Raw genomic sequence first — 21,488 nt, 5'->3', positions numbered from 1 at the left:
AGAATTCCTCAAAAGGAAGTCACAGTCCTATTAAGAAGACACCCAGGAATGACGGGTATTTGCTGCATATTAGTTAAAGGGTAAACTCTTTATAAACCCATAGAAGGAACAAGGATTAGTTAAAACTGGATTGCTGCCTCTATTGAAAGCATTCAAGACTGCAGTTAAAATACTTTTTGTACAATAGTACAAAAACACCTGGACTGTTGCATTAGTAATTTCTTTCTTTCTTTTTTTTTTTTTCTTAAATATTTTATTTATTTATTCATGAGAGACACACAGAGAGAGGCAGGGACATAGGCAGAAGGAGAAGTAGGTTCTCTCAGGGAGCCCGATGCAGGACTCAATCCCAGGACCCCAGGATCATGACCTGAGCCAAAGGCAACACGTAACCACTGAGCCACCCAGGTGCCCTACATTGGTAATTTCTGAAATAAACTTACTTAGCTCACTACTTACCGGTGTGATAGTATTAAAAAACCTTACTGTGTATGTGGTGCACTGTGTAGTGAAGGGGCTTCAATTACCATTTAACTGATAAGGGAGTTACTTAAAATTTTATGGGCACATTCATACACATAATCCCTTGAAGTTATAACATATTTGAATTTATTATTTAATCTCTGTTTTAACATTGTAATAGAGGTATTATCCTCAGTTTATGGAGTAGGAAAACTAAGAAGTCAAATATTTTGTCTAGAGTCATACAGCTACTTAATAAAATAATCAAGATTTTAATCCAACTCTTTAAAGAAGATGTGATATATATACACAATGGAATATTAGCCATCAAAAAGGAGGAATATCCACCATTTGCTTCGATGTGGATGGAACTGGAGGGTATTATGCTGTCAATCAGCGAAGGACAGTCATATGATTTCATTCATACGTGGAACATAAGAAATAGTGAAAGGGATTATAAGGGAAAGGAGGGAAACTGAGTGGGGATAAATTAGAGAGGGAGACAAACCATGAAAGACTCCTAACTCTGGGAAACAAACAAAGGGTTGTGGAAGGGGAGGTTACTGGGTGACAGGCGCTAAGGAGGGTGGACACTTGATGGGATGAGCATTGGGTATTATACTATATGTTGGCAAATTAAATTTAAATAAATAAATAAAAATATTTTAATCCAGCTCTAAATTATTCACATATATTAAGAATGGCCTGTATAACCCCTTATTATCTGTACAGTGAGGAAAATATTGCCTATCCTGTAAGATTGTTTGAAGATTAGAAAAAAAGGATAAGAAGTTTCCTGTTACTGTAAGAGTTAACAAACCTTTATTTAAGTGTTAGTTTTTAAAATGCATTTATTTAGGGATGCCGGGTGGCTCAGTGGTTGTTGAACAGTTGAGCAGCTGCCTTCAGCTCAGGGTGTGATCCTGGTGTCCAGGGATCGAGTCCTGCATCGGGCCCTCTCTGCCTATGTCTCTGCCTCTCTCTCTGTGTCTCTCATGAATAAATGAATAAAATCCTTAAAAGATAAATAAAATTCATTTATTTAAAAAATTACAGTATTTCTGTGATAATTGCTTTTTTGAGATCTTTGTATATGCTGAGACTCCTTTTAAAGTTACATTTTACAAAAGAAGTAATAGAGCTTCATAAGAGTTCTGAAGTTATAACAGGATGTTGATATTTAGAAGTAAATTGTCATATTCATTTTAAGCTTTAATTGGAGACTTTGAGTGATAGGAAGTTTTTCTTGAATGCGTAATTTGAAGAGACATTTTTACAACTAATTAAGAGCTTCCAAGTAGATTTAAATTTGTCTTGCTTTTAAAGAGATTTTATTTGAAAATGTATAAGTCTTTTGAGGCTTACTTTTATTTTTTGGTAAAAATTTATTTCAAGTTTTAAATCTATCACCTCCTCTCTTGCCTCAAGAAGCTATAATTTGTCAGTAGATATATAAGGTATAAATATATGGATTTTGCTATTTTTAAAAGTTGAGGTATAAATAGAATGTGAATGTATGTTTATGAAAGCACAAGGAAGAGAATATTTAACAGAATATATTTAAGCAGTAGTGAGGAAAAGGTCTATTGTGCCAGGCTGAAGAATTATGAACTACTGGAGATTTAATTTTTATCCAAGAAAATTTATAGGAGGTCAGGAGATCCAGCTGCACCTGGTAGACTGTGAAGAGATAGGGAAAGGTGTGCTTTAAATCAGCAGTTCTCCACCAGCAGTGATTTTGCCCCACCTCCAGAGGACACTTGACAATGTCTGATGACATTTTTGGTTGTTACAACTGGCAGGGGCACGAATGCTAATGTCATTCAATGGTTAGAGGCTGGTTATGCAGCTAAATATCTTATGCTACAAAAGACAGACCCCCCACAAAAGAGAATTATTTGGCTCAAGATATCAGTAGTGCTGAGGCTGAAAACTCTTAGTTTAGATACAGAATGGCTGGTCCAAAATAAAGGACTAAGGGCAGCCTGGGTGGCTCAGCGGTCTAGTGCCACCTTCAGCCCAGGATGTAATCCTGGAGACCCGGGATCGAGTCCCACGTTAGGCTCCCTGCATGGAGTCTGCTTCTCCCTCTGCCTGTCTCTCTGCCCACCCCCCCAACCCCCGTCTCTCCTGAATAAATAAATAAAATCTTTAAAAAACAACAACAACAAAAATAAAGGAATAGGATTGATAGTCATCTTAAACTAGACAAAGAATTAATTCAAAGTGAGTCACAGACCTAAGTGTAAAATACAAAATTATAAGATTCTTAGAAGGTAGCATAGGAGAAAATCTAGATGATCTTGGCAGTGCTGTTTTAGATACAACACTAGGCATGATCAATGAAAGAAATAACTGATAAGCAAAGAATGGATACTATTTACATTAGCACCCCAAAATTGAAATAATGAGGTATAAATCTAACAAAATATACATAAGATCTGTATGAGGAAAACTATAAAACTCTGATGAAAGAAATCAAAGAACTAAATAAATGGAGAGAGACTCCATGTTCATGGATAGGAACTCCTTGATATTGTCAAGATGTTAGTTTTTCCCAACTCAATCTATAGATTCACTGTAATATCAGTGAAAATTATCCCAGCAAATTATCTTACTGATATTTACAAACTGATTTTAAAGTTTATATGGAAAGCCAAAAGACCCAGAATAGCTAAGGCTATACTGAATGAGAACAAAGTCAAAGTATTGATACTACCTGACTTTAAGAGTTACACTGAAGCTATAGTAATCAAGACAGGGTGGTATCGGTGAAAGAATAGACAAATAGATCAGTGGAACAGAATAGAGAGCCCCAAAATAGACCCATATAAATATAGTTAATTGATCTTTGACCAAGGAACAAAAGCAATACAGTTGAGCAAAGGTAGCTTCTTCAACAAATGTTGCTGGAATGGTATGTCTGGGTGGCTCAGCAGTTGAGCATCTGCCTTCTGCTCAAGGTGTGATCCCAGGGTCTGGGGATCGAGTCCCAAATTGGGCTCCTCACAGAAAGCCTGCCTCTCCCTCTGCCTATGTCTCTGCATGTCTCTCATGAACAAATAAATACAATCTTAAAAAAAAGATGCTGGAACAATCAGACATCCACATGCAAAAAATGAATCTAGACAGACATTACAGCTGTCACAAAAATTAATTCAAAGTGAGTCACAGACCTAAGTGTAAAATACAAAACTAAGATTCTTAGAAGGTAGCATAGGAGAAAATCTAGATGATCTTGGCAGTGCTGTTTTAGATACAACAGTAGGCATGATCAATGAAAGAAATAACTGATGGGGAGGTGGGTTACCTGGGTGGCTCAGTGGTTGAGCATCTGCCTTTGGCTCAGATCATGATCTTGGGGTCCTGGGATCGAGTCTCTCATCAGGCTCCTCACAGGGAGCCTGCTTCTCCCTCTACCTTTGTCTCTACCTGTCTCTGTGTGTCCTTCGTGAATAAATAAATAAAATCTTAAAAAGAAAGAAAGAAAGAACTGGTAAGCTAGACTTTCATTAGAATTAAAATTTTCTGCCCTGCAGAAGATCCTGTCAAGTGAATAAAAAGACAAGCGATGGGCTGGGTGAAAATATTTGCAAAAGATGTAATCTAATAAAGGATAGTTATCTAAAATATACAAAGAACTCTTAAGACTCAACAATAATAACCCAATTAAAAATGGGCCAAAAAAAAAATGGGCCAAAGACCCTCACAGACACCTCACCAAAGAAGATACACAATGGCAAATAAAAATACTTCACATAATAGGTCATCAGGGAAAAGAAAAATAAAACTAAAATGAGATATCACTACCTCTTTGTTATAATGAAATCTGGAACACTAGCAACATCAACTGGTGGCAAGAATGTGGAGCAATAGGAAACTCCCATTCATTGCTCTTGGAAATGCAAAATAGTGCAGCCATTTTAGAAGTTAGTTTGGTGATTTTTTTATGAAACTGAATATACTCTTATGATGTAAGCCAACAATCACACTTTGGGAATTTACCCAAAGGAACTGAAAACTTACATCCACAAAAAACCTGCACATGGATTTTATAGCAGATTTATTCATATTTGGCAGGACTTAAAAGCAACCAAGACTTCCTTCAGTAGGTGAATGAATAAACTGTGGTATATCCAGACAATGGAATATTATTTAACACTGAAAAGAAGTGAGCTATCAAGCTGTGAAAGGATATGGAGGACGTTACATGCATTATTTTATTAAGTGAAAGAACCAATCTGAAAATGCTGCCTACTGTATATCTCCAAACTATGCCATTTTGGGAAAGGCAAAACTCTGGAGATAGCTAAAAGATCAGGGGTTGGGTGGGAGGGAAAGATGAATAGAGTACAGAGAATTCTTAGGGCAGGGAAACTATTGTCTGTGATACTGTAATAGTGCATACACCTCATTATACATTTGTCAAAACCCATACAACACCAAGAGTGAACTCTAATGTAAACTAAAGATGTTGGGTGATGATGTAGCAGTGTAGATTCATATAGTTGTAGCAAATGTACCAGTTTGGTGTAGATGTTGGTACAGCAGAGGCTATGCATGAGTGGAGGCAGGGGGGTATATAATATACAGGAAATCTATCTTCTCAATATTTTTTAAAAATGCTTTAAAAAAATACTCTTAAAAAAAGATTAGGAGTTTTACCAGCTTAAAAAAGGCAATGAAATCAGCTGTATGCTGCAACATGGATGAACCCTGAAACATTTTGCCAGGGGAAAGAAGTCAGATACAAAAGGACGAATGTATGATTCCACTTCTATGAAATACCTAGAATAGCCAAATTCATGGAGACAGAAAATAAAAGAGTAGTTATCAGGGACTGGAGAGAAAAAGGGATGGAGTGTTACTGTTTAATGGCTACAGAGTTCTGCAGATGGATAATGGTAATGGTTGTACAACAATGTGAATGTACTTAACACCACTAAATTGCTCACCTAAAAATGGTAAGTGGTAACTTTTATTTTACCACAGTTAAAAAAAAGAAGCATGTTCCTTGGTTTCACCCCACACATACTGAACCATAATATCTAGGGTTGAGGCTCAGAAGGCTGCATTTAAAAAGAAGCCCAAAAAACAAACAAACAAAAAAAAAACCACTTTTAGATAATTGTTATGCTTCGTGTAGGTTAAGAATGACTAATATTTAGGATTATATAATTCGAAGTGGAATAATATGGGTTTTACTGGTGTATCTTTTAAAGTGGAACTGAGAGGAACACCTGGATGGCTCAGCAGTTGAGCATCTGCCTTCAGCTCAGGTCCTGATCCCGGGATCCAGGATCGAGTCCCACATTGGGCTCCTTGAGGGGAGCTTGCTTCTCCCTCTGCCTATGTCTCTGCCATTCTCTCTCTCTCTCTCTCTGTGACTCTCATGAAAAAATAAATAAAATTTAAAAAAAAATAAAAAACTGAGAAACTATCAGATTGATAAGGTCAAGTACATATAATCTTCATCTATGTGTTTTATGTTCAGCTGTTAAAATTTGTGCCTCACTATGTATGGTAATGTGAATAATGACTACTCATTATTTAGCATTGTATTTTTTAAAGTGCCTTCAGATACGTGATTTTATTTGATCATCACAGTATCCTGAGGAAATGAGTAATGATATTGCCATTTTCAGGAGAGAAGCTTGAAATTTTAGGAAATTTAATGTCTTACCTAAGATCATACATACAGGGGAAGTCAGACCTCCAAGATAGGTATTCTGACAACTCCTGTTATTTTTTTCCTCCCCCTTAGCAGTCTCCAAGAAAATAGTAGATCTTGTTATTATAAAGATCCCATGGATTTAATTGTCTTGTGATTGAAAAGTGTGAAGTTGTTAAATCATAGTACTTGAGTTTTGCAGACAAGACTTTATCATTTGACAACCCTGTTATTCTTGCCATGTTGGCAATGTTTAATATTTACAAAACTAAGATACACTGATTGTATTTAATGAAGTATTTTTATGAAGTATAAATATGTAATACTCACACTTAATGTCAGTTATCAGGAAACCTGAAGCAACTCTGTCATTCTGTGGCACTGATCCTTTGCATCAAAGTGATCTCTACACCCAACCATTTGTGCCTAGTATGTCTTCCTTAAATGTGACTATTTTCTAAAGCTTCCCTTTGAAGAATATATTTGTCACAGTTGAGCCCAGGAGTCAGTAGATTCTGTTTTCTTGCAGGGACATTCAGCCACATTCTAGAATAGTAGAAGGTAGTAGGGGAAAGCTACTTCTAATATTCCTGTTTTACACATACCCTCTGTAGCCTTACTGTCTGTGAGGGCAGGGGCTGTGTCTATTTTATATTCCTAGTATCTAGCACGATATCTGGTGAACACATGCCTGTGTGCATGTGCCTTATTTGGGATATAGCCTCTTTAACTCAAAATCTGAAAATGGATAAAATTTACAAATAGATTCACAGATGACATTGACCATTTTACCTTCCAGAAAAGAAAATATCTGTATGTGTGAAATCCATTTAGTTTATCTAGTAAATCAATTTACTGTCTTAGAATTAGACATCAAGGAACCTGATCTGTTTAGAGAAGTTTGCATTTGTAAAAGCTTTTCCTTCTGCTCTTCTGCCTTTGACTCAGTAGATTTTAGAATCTAACACTTCAAAGTTAGGGGGAGTCAACTGGTGAATCTTACTAGAAATATATTCAAGTCACAAACTGCCATCTGTTGGTATTTTTAGGAAAACTAACAAAGAATAGACGGTAGACACACATGTGTTGTGAATTGCTACTCCAACTTTAAAGATGCCTCTTCAAATGGTATTGAAATTTCAGCAGAAGGTTAGAATGTATGGGAATGCTATGGGAAAAAACTGGGATTTTATAGAGAGCTCCTGCTTGTGTCAAGGACATCACTGATAACAGGGATTTCTGCCACATTTGGAAGACTCAAATATGAAGATTAAGAAAATGCTTGAAGAACTAAAAAACCATCAGAGATTCTTTTTCTTGAATCAGTTATTTGTTTTATTGGTGGGAACTCTGTTATCACAAAAAGTAATAAAAAAAATTTGTTTTGGAAGGCCATACTTATTGTTTTTAAAGCAAAACAAATGCAAGATGATATGAACTTGGCAATTGACACATATTTGGAATTTGTGTATAGTTATTTCCTGTGGGAAAGGACTTTGGATACTGTCTTTCCCATGGCTGATGTACACACAGCAGAAAAGCAATCATAAGACCTTTATTTAAATGAAAAATTTAGTTTTATTTATGCATATATAAAATGTTACAAACATATATAAAAATGGCACAATTATTTTCAGTACAGTTTTTTGGGAAGGGTGGGAAGAGAGTGGTTGGTTGGTTTTTCTCCCATCATTCTTCCCTTCCTCCTCTGCCAGCACCTTTAACCCATGTTAACAATTCAGGCTATATTATTACATATTTTCATCCAGTTGTCATGTTCATGTACAAATGTATATTTATAATATAGTATATACGCACATGCACATGTATATGGTTTGAGATTCCTTGTACTTTACATTTTTCTGTCTTAAGAATACTTTAGGCACCTGGGTGGCTCAGTCGGTTAAGTGCCTGCCTTTGGCTTAGGTCATGATCCCAGGGTCCTGGGGTGGAGTCCCACTTTGGGCTCCTTGCTCAGCAGGGGAATCTGCTTTCCCCTTTGCCCCTGCTTGTCCTGTCTCTGTTGCTTACTCTCTCTCTCAAATAGTAGATAAATAAAATCTTTATGGAAAAAAAAAATCATACCTTGTGGAAGTCTGTCAAATGGCATAGTTTTAATTCTTTTTAATGGATACATAGTTGTATTAGTTTGCCAGGGCTACCATAACAAACCAGATGGCTTAAACAACCGGAATTTATTTTATTGTAATTCTGGAGACTAGAAGTCTGAGATCAAAGTTGTGACAGGTTTGATTGCTTCTGAGGCCTCTCTCTTTGGCTTGTAAATGGCCATCTTCTCCCTGTGTCTTTGCATGATCTCTCCTCTTTGTATATATGTGTCCAAATTTCCTTTTTATAAGAACAGATTGGATTTGGGCCTACCCTAATGACCTAATTTTAACTGAGTTGCCTTTAAAGAACCCATCTCCAAATATAGCCATATTCTGAAGTGCTGAGAATTAGGACTTAAACATACGCATTTTTAGGGGACACAGTTCAGTCCAATAACAATACTATCCTACAAAGCATGTTTAACTCATAATAAAATAGCTAATACCATATAGAATTTAACAGTGTGATTCATCCATTTCATAAGTACTACGTGAACAGAACTCTCGTTCTTCTGATTTATCCTAATGTGGGGAGGGATTCTGTCTTCTGTAAAAGAATGCAAGAAGACTGGTAGTAGGCAAGGAGCAGAATATATGGGTGATATGATAATTACAATAAAATGTAGGGAGGATGGGATCCTGGCTCTGTTGGGAAAGAGAATTCTGGATTAACCACCAGTTATGTGCTTACATGATACATTCATTAGTTATGTGTGAGTAGAGTGTTTTATGTACTTTGAATAATAAGACATGTTCAATTCATAGAGACTGTCATATGTACTGTGGTTACATATGTAGTTTCCTTTTTTTAAACATAGTTTTTTAAAGATCTATTTATTTATTTTAGAGAGTATGTGTTTGTGAGTAGGGAAAGGGGGGGCAGAGGGAAAGGTAGAGAATCTCAAGCAGACTCCCTGCTGAGCGCAGAGCTGGGCACAGGACTCTATTCCATAACCTTGAGATCATGACCTGAGTCGAAACCAAGAATTGGATGCTCAACCGAGTCACCCAGGTGCCCCATCCTTTTTATTGTATATACTTGATGTCTCATTTCAGTGGATTGAGGCTGAAATTAAGGTTTCTTATTTTTAAAAAAGAAATGCACAGGCCAGACCCCTTTTCTTACTATAATATAAGCTCAGTGTGAACTTCATTTAATGTTGAATCTCTGACATTTAGAATAAGGTCTTGCTGCACAGCAGATCTTTAATAAATATTTGAGTCCAGTTGAGGTAGAAAATAACTTTTTTCTTTCTTTTTTTAATGTTCTTATTTCCTCCCACACTGATAAATATAAGAAAAGGGACATACTTAGACTAAACATAAGTCAAGGTTTTAATCCTATCAGAGTAAAAACTGGAAATGTAAATCCTTGTAGTTTCTTATTAAAACACAGCCAACTGCTTTGTTGCATTACTTGCCAAAGTGCTCTTGATGGGCCTGGGGCCCAAACACAGCCTCCCACAGCGGAACTTCTTCCTTATTAAACATTTTTTTCTGTCTGCCTTGCTGGGACTCCAGTTCCATATCTCTTAGACTGCTTAGTATTGTCCCAAGGGTCATGGAGGTTTATCATTTTTTTCAGTCGTTTTTCCCCCCCTCCGTTGGTGCTTAATTTTGAAGAGTTTCTCTGCTGTGTCTCAAAGTTCCCCTGTATTTTGTTTTGCAGTATTCAATCTACTGTATCTTCCACTTCAGATATTATAATTTTATCTCTAGAAGTTTTATTTAAATAAATTTTTGTATCTTTTCCTCATCATGTTCATATTTTTCCTTTACATTATATTCTAGCTATTTTTATTTATTTTTTCTTCATGATTAATGTATTCTTTAATCCTCATCACCTATTTCACCCATTCCCTCACCCACCTTCCCTCTGGTAACCATCAATTTGTTCTCTATAGTTAAGAGTCTGTTTCATGGTTTGTCTCTTTTTTTTTCTTCCTTTATTTGTTTCATTTCTTAAATTTCACATATGAGTGAGATTATATAGTGTCTTTCTCTGACTTACTTTGCTTAGCATTAAATTCTCTAGCTTTATCCATGTTGTTGCAAATGCAAGATTTCGTTCCTTTTTATGACTGAATAATATTCCACTGTATGTGTAGACCACATTTTCTTTATCCATTCATCTACAGATGGGCACTTGGGCTGCTTCCATAGTTTGACTATTGTAAATAATGATGCAATAAACATAGGGATGTTTTGTATTTTTGGGTAAATCCCAGTAGTGCAATTCCTGGATCATACGATAGTTCTATTTTTAATTTTTTGAGGAATCTCCATACTAATTTCCATAGTGGCTGCACCAGTTTCCATTCCCATCAACAGTACCAAGAGGGTTCCTGTTTCTCCACATCATCACCCACACTTGTTTTTTGTGTTTTTTATTTTAGCCATTCTGACAGGTGTGAGGTAATATCTCAACATAGTTTTGAGTTGCGTTTCCTTGATGATGAGTGATGTTGAGGATCTTTTCATGTGTCTCTTGGCCATCTGTATATCTTCTTTAGAGAAATGTCTGTTCATGTCTGTTAGCCATTTTTAAATTGGATTTTTTTTGGTGTTGAGTTGTATAAGTACATAATGTTTTAGCTACTAACCCTTTATCGGATATGTCATTTGCAACTGTCTCTCCCACCCAGTAGGGTGCCTTTTAGTTTTTTTATTGTTTCCTTCACTGTGCAGAAATTTTTAAATTTATTTTTTATTTATTTTAAAGATTTTATTTATTTGTTTGTTTATTTATTTATTTATTTATTTATTTATTTATTTGAGACACAGAGGCAGAGGCAGAAGCAGGCTCCTTGCGGGGAGTCTGATGCAGGACTGGATCTTGGGACCCTGGGACCATGTCCTGAGCAGAGGCAGATGTTCAACCACTGAGCCACCCAGGTGTCCCTGAAATTTTTTATTTTGATGCAGTCTCAGTAGCTTTTGTTTTTTTTTTCCCTTGCCTCAGGACACACATCCAAAAAAAATGTTGCTATGGCCAATGTCAGACAAATTATTGCCATTGCTCTCTTCAAGGATTTTTATGATTTCAGGTCTCAGGTTTAGGTCTTTAAAATCTTTTTTGTTTATTTTTGTATATGGTGCAAGAAAGTGGTCCAGTTTCATTCTTTTGCATGTAGCTCTCCTGTTTTCCCAGCACCAATTGTTGAAGAGATTTGTCTTTTTCCCATTGTGTATTCATTCTTCCTTTGTTGATGATGGATTGACCATGTAATTGTGGGTTTATTTCTGAGTTTTCTACTCTATTCCATTGATGTGTGTTTTTGTTCCAGTACCATACTGTTCTAAGTACTGCAGCTTTGTAATATAACTTGAAACCTGGAATTATGATACCTCCAGTTTTATTTTTTTTTTTTCAAGATTGTTTTGGCTCTGCAAGGTCTTTCATGGTTCCGTACGAATTTAGGATTGCTTGTTCTACTTTTGTGAAAAATATTGTTGGTATTTGATAGGAATTGCTTTAAATCTGTAGATTACTTTGGGTGGTATAGACATTTTAACAATGTTTGTTCTTCCAGTTCATAGGCATGGAATATCTTTCCATTTCTTTGTGTTATCTTGAATTTCTTTCATCAGTGTTTTATAGTTTTCAGGGTATAGGTCTTTGAACTCTTTGGTTAAGTTTGCTTTATTGGTTTTGGTGCAACTGTAAATGTGATTATTTCCTTAATTTCACTTTCCGCTACATCATTATTAATGTACAGGAATGCAACAGATTTTTGTACATTGATTTTGTATCCTGTGATTTATTGACTTCATTTATCAGTCCAGTAATTTTTTGGTGGAGTTTTTAGGGTTTTCTGTGTATAGTATCATGTCATCTGCAAATAGTGAATTTTACGTCTTCCTTACCAATTTGGATGCCTTTTATTTTTACTGTTGTCTAATTGCTGTAGCTAGGACTTTTGGTACTATGTTGAAAAAAGTGGTTAAGAGTGGACATCCTTGCCTTGTTTCTCACCTTAGGGGGAAAAGCTCTGTTTTTCACCATTGAATATGATGTTGGCTGTGGGTTTTCATTTAAGGCCTTAATTGGGTTGAGGTGTGTTCCCTCTAGACCTAATTTGCAGAGGGTTTTTTTTTTTTTTATCAATTATGAATGAATGTTGTACTTTTTATTTTTTTTAAGATTTATTTATTCATGAGAGACACAGAGAGAGAGGCAGAGATGCAGGGAGAGGGAGAAGCAGACTCCATGCAGGGAGCCGGATGTGGGACTCCATCCCAGGATTCTGAGATCACACCCTGAGCCAAAGGCAGATGCTCAACCGCTGAACCACCCAGGCATCCCTGAATGTTGTACTTTGTCACATGTTTTTTCTGCATGAATTGAAATGATCATATGATTTTTATATTTTCTCTTATTGATATGATGTATCATGTTGATTATTTTGTGAATATTGGCCCACCCTTGCATCCTGGGAATAAATCCCACGTGGTCATGATGTATGATTTTTTTTTTTAATGAATTATTGGATTCAGTTTGCTAATACTTTGTTTAGGATTTTTGCATATATAATACCTGAGAGATACTGGCCTGTGGGTTCTCTTCATTTGTAGTGTCTTTATCTGGTTTTGGTATCAGGGTGACAATGGCTTCATAGAAAGAATTTAGAAGTTTTCCTTCCTCATATATATGTATATATATATATACATATGTATTTTTTTCTTTTGAATAGTTTGAGAGGAATAGGTATTAACTCTTTAAATATTTGGTAGAATTCTGTGAATTCATCTGGTCCTGGACTTCGGTGTTTTGGAAATTTTTTTGATTACTGATTCAGTTTCATTGCTGACAATTGGTCTGTTCAAATTTTTTATCATTCCTTGCTTTAGTTTTGATAAGTTTTATGTTTCTAGGAATTTATCTGTTTCTTCTGAGTTATCCCAATTTGTTGGCATATAGGTTTTCATAATATTCTGTTAACAGTTGTTTGTATTTCTGTGATGTTGGTTGTTAGTTTTCCTCTTTTGTTGGTAATTTTGTTGATTTGGGTCCCCTCCCCCACCCCACCTTTTTTGAGTCTGGCTTGAGGTTCATCAATTTTGTTGATCTTTTCAAAGAACCATCTCTCCTGGTTTCATTGATCTGTTCTATTGTGTTTTTTTTGTTTTTGTATCTTTCATTTCTGCCCTAATCTTTAATATTTCCTTCATTTTTATTCCTTTTGCTGGTTTGGGGTTTTGTAGTTCTTTTTTTCCAGCTCCTTTAGATGTGAGGTTAGGTTGTTTACTTGAGATTCTTGCTTCTTGAGGTAGGCCTGTATTACTATAATACTGTATTCTCTCTCAGATCCACTTTTGCTGCATCCCAAAGATTTTGTCTGCTTTTTAATTTTCATTTGCTTCCAAGTAATTTTTGATGTCTTTAATTTCTTGGTTGACCCATTCAATGTTTAGTAACATTATTTAACCTCTATGTATTCATGCTCTTTCCAGATTTTTTTCTTGTGCCTGATTTCTAGTTTCATAGTATTGCGGTCAGAAAAGATGCATGGTGTGACTTCATTTGTTTTTTGTTTTGTTTTTGAATTTGTGGAGATGTGTTTTGTGGCCTTATGCTAGCTATTTCAATTTCTTTGCTGATTCCATCATCCTTACCATTTTCCAGGTTCAGTTGATTAACTCTTCTGCTTTTGGGTTATATTTTTCTGCTGCTTTGCCTGCTAGTAATTTTTTATTGGTTGTTGGAAATTAATGAATTTTATATTGTTGTGTACTGGATTTTGTTATATTTTATGAATAGTATTGTATTTTGTTCTGACAAGTAATTAAATTATTTAGGATACGTTTACCTTTTGAGACTTGCTTTAAGCTTTGTTAGAGCAGATCCAAAGCAGGTTTTAGTTTTACTACTGAGGTAGTATTTTCTTAAGAACTTTACATGATATTCCATGTATTAAGAGATCTTTCCACTGTGGCTGATGGCAGCATGAACTAATCCCACTCCTGTGTGAGCTCTAGGAATTGTTTTGTCTGCGGCCCTTTTGGTGGTTCTTTCCTGGCCTTGAGAAATTTTTTCTCACTTGTGCACATCAGTACTCAGCCATAGATTTGAGAGTACTCTGCAGATCTCTAGAGCTTCCTCTGTCTTGGGCAGTCTTCTCCATTTTCACACCCTACTGCACATATTTGGCCACTTTGACCTGTATGATTTCTGTCTCTTTAACTTGAGATTTCCGGGCTTCCTTTGAGTCCTTCCTCTACTCTCTCCCTGCTCAGAGACCTGAAAACTGCCTCCTGGCAGAAGCTGAGCAGTTATAGGGGTCACCTCATTGATTTCCCTTCCTTTTAGGCATCATAGTTTTGAGTTGCCTTTTTCCCAATATCTGAAAATCTTTGTTTCATATATTTGGTTTTATAAATTTTTCAAAGTGGGAAGGTAATTCTGGGGCTTGTTACTCTATGATGACCAGGGACCTGTTCCTTTTGTTGGAACTGCTGGAAGTGCGTAGAAAAGCCAGAAATGGGGGAAGGGAGAGTTATTAGAAGCAAGAAAAGAGGTCCCACTTGTCCTAGCTGGCAGGTTAGTACCCTTGCAGCTTTTGCATACTTTTCCTCCCTTTTCCCAATTTGTTGTTTACTTACGCTTTCTTCCCAAATGGGTTCTAAAAGATTATCCCCAAACAAAATGTCTAATTTAGTATACTTCCCAGTCTGTGTTTGTATTTGCCTATTTATCTCTGGCCACCTTATTACACGTGCAATATCCACTTTGGTTAGAAACAGAAGGAAAACATAACTCATTAGCCACTAAACCTTTATTAGAAATAAAAGCCAGTAAGAAGTAATAGGATATCCATTAGGTGTATACTGTGTATCTGAAACATAGCAGGCTCTCAAGTAATATTTCCTGAATGAATGTGTCAGCAGTGTGCTCATCTCTGGCACATGGGTGTTGAATGGGAAGTTTACCACACAAACAAGTGATTTCTTTTAAATCTTTATCAACATAGGTAAAATGTCTTCCTTTAAAATGCATGAAATAACAAGAGTAATCAATTTTTGACTCACAGTTGGGTATTTCCTTTACCTTCTGTGTTTTGGATCTCTTTTTAAGACTTTTACAGTTACATCTTTTGTTTTCTTCCCTAGAGTTTCCCCCCAGGAGCAGTCTGCGTTTAGGATCTCTCTTCCCCTCTCTCTCTTCCCATTTATTCCACAATGGCCAGACAATTGAGTCCCATTTTGTTGAGTTTCATTTGAGTTGCCATTTGGGTTCTGCGCATGCTACTCTAAGAGGTCACCAATTATGTGCTAATTGTTCATGAATTGGTCTTCTCAAAATACTGTGAATTTTGCAACATTTAAAGCTCTTGGACAATGGTTTTTGTTTTGCCTCATCTTCATCTGCTTGCTGCTTGCAGGTAGGTGCTACCAAGATTCTGTCCTGTCCTTCACTGCTCTGTGGTCTACCCTGGACTGAGATTTTATTCACTCTTAGTTTGTACTATTTCCTAGATCCATTTCTATGGCCTTCACCTCTTTATGGAGCTTTACAACCTAGCTAGATTTTCTGGCTCTTCTTTGGTAAATTTTGATTATTACATTAAGATATCTTATTTTTCTATTCTTCTTTATTTTTTCGTTAACATAGATTTCATTTTTCTTTGCCAAAAATACAGAGGAAAATGATGGAAAAGACACAAGTCCAACCTAGACCAAAGAATTTAAGTTCTGCGAGGACTAGAACTTTGTCTTTTCTGCTTTTCCCCAATGCCTGCTACACTGCTGAGCATATAGGCTGCTTAACAAATATTTGTTGCATGAATGAAAGAATTGTAAGAGGAAGGTTAGAAGAACTTTGTTTAGAACCAAACATTCTATCAGGCTAAGATGGTCTATAATCTTAATTCTGATGTTTATATAGTAGTGTTTATTTTATTTCTCTTCCTTCTGTAGCTTGAATAATTTGGCTGTGCTCCCACATGAATTTAGATTTTTAACAAGTTTTGTAAAATACCTAACTATATCCTGTCTCTTGGCTACATACTAGCTGAGGGCTTAAGTCCCTATTTCAAGTTTGATTTTCATTATTGAGATATAAATAACAAAATGGAATAAATTGAACAGTTCATGATACTAGTCAGTTCAGGTTTACTTTTCTCCCTGGAGCAGACATTAAAATTAGAAATAAGATGCTTCTGGGTGAAAATTTCAAACTCACTCAAGGGTTTAACTATAAGTACTCTTAACTTTTATTTTATTTTATTTTATTTTTTTAAGATTTTTATTTATTTATTCATGAGAAACACACAGAGAGAAAGAGGCACAGACAGAGGCACAGGCAGAGGGAGAGGCAGAAGCAGGCTCCATGCAGGGGGCCCGACGTGGGACTCCATCCCAGGTCTCCAGGATCACACCCTGGGCCGAAGGGAGTACTAAACCGCTGAGCCACCCGGGCTGCCCCGGCTCTAACTTTTATTAAAAATAAGATAAAAAGCTAATAGTGTGTAACAAGGCAAAGAAGCCAGGCTCCCGTGCTTAATTAGTCCAAAACTTGATTATTCTTAGTACTTTGTCAGCTTTTTAAATTTTTTGATGTGATGCATTGTATTTTCAAGCCATTTTGTAAGACATCCTCCTTAGGTGGGAACTTAGGATACAAAGTCACTTCTGGCTCTTTCTTTTCAACACTTTTAGATTTTATGATTGTATGTGTTTGTATTTCCTTTCTTCAACTTTACTATTAATTCTTAAACAGGTATCATTTTCTATATCCTTTTTATATGACCTAGGAGAGTATTCCTTATGGAGAAGTTTTTAATAAAAAATCCAGAAACTTGTGAATAGTCAGATGCTATATTTATGAATTAAAAATCAGGGAAATTATAAAAAAATTATAACATGGATTAAATATTTGCAAAGATTTAAAAATAAAAATGCCCTATGATGAATAGAAGGAACGTATACATATAAAGTTATAGTACCTTTTATTCTTAAGTATATATACATAGGCCTAAACACAAATCTTCTTCCACCAGAGTTAACAAATTTTGGTTCCAGTTTTAGAATTTAAAATGAGATTATATGAGGAAATAAGTACAACCTGATTTTATTGTGTAATTAATCAGAATCAGACTAGGATTTCTTCCCTATTTATTAACTGATGTTTCCATAAAAATGAAAAAAACAGACAAGTAACCACTTAAATTCTGACTATAGAACATAGTATGGATTTTACCTCGTTAATAAATGCAAGAAAAAAAATCATCAGAACTTTTTAACTTAACAACTATGAACATTCTTTGCTAACAATTAAGAACTTGTAGGGGCGCTTGGGTGGCTCAGGTGGTTAAGCATCTGACTTTGGCTTGGGTCATCATGATCTCAGGGTCCTGGGTTCGAGCCCCAGGTCCAGTTCCGTGCTCAGCAAAGACTCTGCCCTTCCTCCTGCTTGTGCTCTCTCTCTCTCACTCATATGAATGAATAAAATCCTTTTTTTAAAAAAACCCAAAACTTGTCAATCTTATAGTTGCATCAGTTTATTTGTTTTGCTCAGTACTCATTATCCAAATTAACAATAAACACATTTTTTCCTCGTAAAGTTATGTATTATTTATATTTTATAACATTTACTGAAGAAAATACTTAAAAACTTCCAAGACTAGAAAAAATAGTTTTAAATATTACTCAGAATCCTTTAATTAAAAAAAAATTTAAGTATATCATACATTTTAAAAAGTGCATGTAACTAACATTCAGTTTAAAATGAACACCTATGTATGTAACACATGGTTTAAGATATAAGGTATTTCTAATACTTAAAAAGCCCTTGAGTTTCTCTACCTGATTGCATGTCCTCTCCCATCACTTGGAAGTAACAATTTACTGAGTTTTGGATTAATCAATTGTTTACATTTCTTTACAGTTTTATCACATATGTAAATTTCTGAACAATGCATAGTTTGATTTTGCCTTTTCTGAACTTGATATAAATGGAATCATATTGTTTATATTATTCTGTGACTTACGTTTTTACCCAATATTATGATTTTGAGAGCCATTTGTGTTACTCTGCAGCTTTTAGTTCACTCACTTTCACTAGTATATAATATTCCACTTTGTGAATTTACTACAATGTATTGATCCATTGTGTTGATAGACATTGGGGTTGTTTCCAAGTTTTGCGTTTCAGACGTTACTTACTATTAACATTTTTGTGCTTATTCATTTTTGCACACATTTAAGAGTTCTTTGAGCATCTGGCTGGCTCAGTAGACAGTGCAGCTCTTGATTTCACAGTTGTGACTTCAAGCCTCACATTGGGCATAGAGCTTATTACTTGGGGGAAAAAAAGAGTTCATCTATAATATAATAAAAAGCAGAAATGCTGACCATGTAATATATGTATATTCAGCTTTACTAGGCTTTTTCAAACCTTTTTTTTTTTTTTAAGATTTTATTTATTTGAGAGAAAGAGAGCACGAGCAGGGGGAGGGTTTGGGGTAGAGGGAGAGAGAGAAGCAGACTCCCCACTGAACAGGGAGCCCAACACATGGCTCAATCCTGTGACCCTGGGATCATGACCTGAGCTGAAGGCAGATGTTTAACTGAGCCACCTAGGCACCCCAGTATTCTGAAACTTTAATCCAAAAGGTTATGTTGTTTTATATTTCCACCAGTAATGAATGAAGTTTTTTCACATCTTCACTAACACTTGATACTCTCAGACTTTAAATTTTTGTCAAAAAAGTAAGATCTGAAATTATATTTCATAGTTTTAATTTCTGTTTACCCGAATATTTACAAGGTTGAAGCTGAGCACCTTTGTATTATTTATGCAGCAGTTGTGTTTCCTCTTATGTGAAATCCCTTTACATGTCTTTTACCCATTTAAAAAAAAATGGAGTTTGTTTTTATTAATACTTTAGAGTTCTTTATCCTGGATATTTATCCTTTGTAGATTATATGTGCTCCATTTATTTTCTCCCAGTGTGTGACTTAGCTTTGTATTTTTTGTATTTTGTTTGATGAAGCAGTAGTTCTTAATTTAAGAGATTGAATTATGATTTTTCTTTGTTTTATGCTTTTTGTGTCTTCAAAGAAATTCTTTACTGCCTCAAATTATAAAGATGTTCTTCCATACTTTTTTAAAGGTTTCTAAATCTTTGGTTCATCACAGTTATGTATTTGGTCCATCTTTGATTTTATCTGTATAGTTTGTATCTAGCCTATTCAGTTGCTGTAACAGAATACCATAGACTTGGGTAGCTTATAAACAACAGAAACGTATTTCTCACAGTTCTGGAGGGTATAGAGTCCAAAATCAAGGCACTGACAGATTTGATGTCTGGTGAGGGCCTGTAACCTTGTTCTCAGACCCCCACTTTCTCTCTCTAGCTGCACGTGGCATGGTGTGAGGTCCAGGGAGTTACCTATTTTTTATTTATTATTGCTTTTTATTTCTTTCTTTTAGGTAGTGCTGTTTTAATATATCTTTCTCCTCCCATCCCCAGTTTTTTACATCAGATGCTTAGCCCATTCATTTTCATCCTTTCTTCTCTTCTAATATAAACGGTAAGGCTTTAAATTTCTTTCTAGTACTACTTCAGCCACAACCCACATTTTTAAAAATAAACTTTACAGCAGTTTTATATTTACAGAAAAGTTGCAAAGATAATACAGAAAATTCTTGTATACCCCTTACCTAATTTCTCCTTATTAATGCCATATGTCACTGTGGTATGTCACAACTAAAAAATCAACATAAGTATATGACTATTTACTGAATCTACTACCTTATTCACATTTTGCCAGTTTTCCCACATGGTTCTTTTTACTGCTTCAGAATCCCACCCAGATTACCGCATTACATTTAGTCATCTTTTCTCCCTTGCCTCCTCTGGTCTGTGACAGTTTCTCAGATTTTTCTTGTACTTGATGACTTTGAGAAGTACTGGTCAGTACTTCTAGAGAAGCAGAATGCTTCTCTATTTGGATTTGCATTTTCTCATGGTTAGACTGAGGTCATACGTTTTTGGTAGGAAAACTACAGAAGCAAAGTGCCATTTTTTTGTCATAGCATATCAAAGGTACCTGTTATTAGCATGACTTGTCATTGTTGATGTTAATCTTTGAGCACTTGGCCAAGGTAGTGTTTGTTAGCTTTATCCAGTATAAGGTTACTCCTCCATCCCCCATCCTTTATGTATGCTGTAGAAATGGATTGTAACTAAAGAGGATAGTATTAAGTACCCGTCCCCCAGCTTGCTTCTAAAGAATATGGAAAAGATAGGGGAGGGAGTAACTTTATAGTTGCATATATGTATAAAGGAAATGATATATATTTCATATATATATATATATGAAAAGAGACCATCTCCCTTTATTTCAGAAAATAAATATATATTTATGTTTCATATATCTATCTGTATATGTATCAGGATAGCCTCATGGATACTTATTTATTTATACTTTGGGTTATAATCCAGTACTCTTTTCTTGCTCAGATTGTACCAGCTTTGACCATTGGAAACTCTTTCATGTTGGCTCCTGTGTTGTTTTTCCCTTTCTTTCATTCTTTCTTTTTTTCCCCTCTTAGGTCTTTTTGACATACCCTACTCTTTTGGTTTTTGAGCACTTTTTTACTTTCCAGTATTACAACATGCTCTAGGCTCATTCTGTATATACCCGTCCCCAGACCTAGAATCAACCATATATGCAAAGAACCCTTCTTTCTCCTTTGGAGAATGATGTTAGAAACCAAGATCAGGGCATTGGATGTATTCTCTCTCATATTTTTGTGTATTTACCCGCAGTATTCCTGCTAGATTGCTCTCTTCATTGATTCACCCAGAAGATTTCCATTCATTTTTCAAAAGTTAGCTCAGGTTGTAGATCTTCTATCAGTGTTCCTCTTAACATCTCTAGATATATTTAGGACTTTAGAAGTTCTTTCTTCTATGTTAGTATTTCTCAGAGTATGATCTCAGGATCACTTGCAAGAATTTCCAGAGGTATTATTAAAGATACAGATCATGGGGCCCATCCCCAGACCTTCCCAAAGGGAATAGTAGGAATACGGTGAATTTGCATTGGTGATAGTCTCTGTAGGTGATATGTAATATTTTTATATCCCACACCAATATTTTTAAAGAAAAATTTTAAACATATACAAAGTAGGCAGAACAAATCTTCATGTGTCCATCACCTAGAGTTATCTAGCTTTTGCCACATTTACTTCATCTTTATCCACCTTCCTTTTTATTTTTCCCAAAGGACTTTAA

At 35.5% G+C, this 21,488-nt stretch overlaps 1 protein-coding gene across 3 annotated transcripts in view; it reads left to right on the top strand.

Annotated features, from left to right (window-relative positions):
• The window catches only part of SOS1 (SOS Ras/Rac guanine nucleotide exchange factor 1), a 146,482-nt gene that overhangs the window by 38,836 nt on the left and 86,158 nt on the right, over window positions 1-21,488 (top strand). The gene's annotated exons all lie outside the window — the stretch shown is intronic.

This window comes from Canis lupus, chromosome 17 (genome assembly GCF_003254725.2).
Source record: "Canis lupus dingo isolate Sandy chromosome 17, ASM325472v2, whole genome shotgun sequence".
Classification (NCBI taxonomy): domain Eukaryota; kingdom Metazoa; phylum Chordata; class Mammalia; order Carnivora; family Canidae; genus Canis; species Canis lupus.
Note: the sequence above shows the minus strand (reverse complement) of the source record. Positions and strands in the feature narration are given on the sequence as shown.